This window comes from Mastomys coucha, chromosome X (assembly GCF_008632895.1).
Source record: "Mastomys coucha isolate ucsf_1 chromosome X, UCSF_Mcou_1, whole genome shotgun sequence".
Taxonomy (NCBI): Eukaryota; Metazoa; Chordata; class Mammalia; order Rodentia; family Muridae; genus Mastomys; species Mastomys coucha.
In genome coordinates this window covers 40926511-40928160 of record NC_045030.1, presented here as the reverse complement: position 1 = coordinate 40928160, position 1650 = coordinate 40926511, and positions in this window count along the sequence as shown.

Genomic DNA, 1650 nt, shown 5'->3' with positions numbered 1-1650 from the left:
AAGATAGTATACCAATTTCACTACTACCACCATTCCTCTTAAAAACCCTGAAAAGTGCCTTTGCAACAGTTGACAAATACACATCCTGCCATTTACTTTGAACATAGAGCCCCATTCCTCTTCTCCCTCAGATTTCTTTACCCTAATGCAAATTATTTTCATTTTTGAAAACATTCTTATTGATCATCCTGTAAGGCTTCTTTGAAGAAGTATATGTTCCACTTGAAATGACTTCTAATCCTCTGAGACTACAATGCTTGATTTTTCCTCCTGAATTGAATTAGTTTTACAAGTGATGTCATTATACCTTCAAAATTAATGTGAATAATTTCAACAATTATTGAGAGCGAGAAATAAATTCTCATCGGAAATTTAGCTTTATATGACATGGGCCATTTTTAGTTCATTCACATTTCTCTGGACCCCTCTCTCACTGGAAGAAGAAAGGATTGAACATCAGCTTTATTCCAGTTTTCTTTGCTAGATCTAACCCTGGAGGATTGTGTTTGTAAATTTAGGTAGCTGGAAATGGAAATTTTGTTCCAGCAATGACATTGATTTCTTTGAACTCTAAGTTACATAGAAATGATATCATGTGCCATACTAAGTTGTGAAGATGGCTGCAGACTACGCTTTTCTCTTGTCAATCACGGAAGGGGAAGAGACAGTGAGGTTCTGCATATTCTTTGCTTTCTTGAACAGATAGATTTTGCGAATTCTGAGGCCATGGAAGAATGGGTTGGAAACTGATTCTTTCACAGCTATTTGCTCCTCAAGATGTATGCCACCTCAGGGGAATATGTACTCAACGTTTTTAGCTGGGCTTCTCAAATTTTGGTGTTTATCATTTTTTTTTTTTTTTTGGAAAGGCTAATATAGACATCCTAGACCCTGTTCCCAGTCATTCTGAGTTCATTGCTCCATCGTTAGTCCCAAGATTCTACATTCAAAGCAATCCTCTTCTTCTTCTATATAGGTTACGATAGCTTGAATTCAAACATTAAATGCAGGGTCCAGTTTACCTGCAGGGTCAAAGCATGCACATAGTTCCAAGTACATGAGGTCCATGTTGTTAGCTCAGGACTCATGACAGGTCTCAGAACCAGACTAAAGTGGCTGCCTAGTTGGGTCAATGTCACACTGATGTTCATTCATGTTGGTTACTGACCCAACATGCCTCTCAACAATTTCTTCTTTCATTATTACCACACTTTTCTCTTCTTGCCTGGAAGAAGAAATATTCTCCATAATTGCTCACATGTGATGATTAGTCCATAGGTAGTCCATAGCTAGTACTGTGCACTTTTTAAGAATGACTGTGTTTTGTGCTGTGCTTGCTGGCTGGTGAAACTTCCAATCTGTACAATATAGCCATAGTTGAAATTTTAGTGGTTATTATATTTTTTTAAAGTTTTATTGCATTATAATGAGAAAAGTTGCATGATTTCAATTCATCTCAATTTGTTAACATTTTAAAACATATTTTAAGTAAATAGAATTAAAATCACATTCTTGTTTTCCTTTTGTACCACAACTCCTTCTAGAGACCCCCCTTCAATACCTATAATATATTTTTGTCATATCTTTAAAATTTATAAAATATTATAACAATAAAAATGAATATTATAAAAGTTGTTTGATATAAAACAA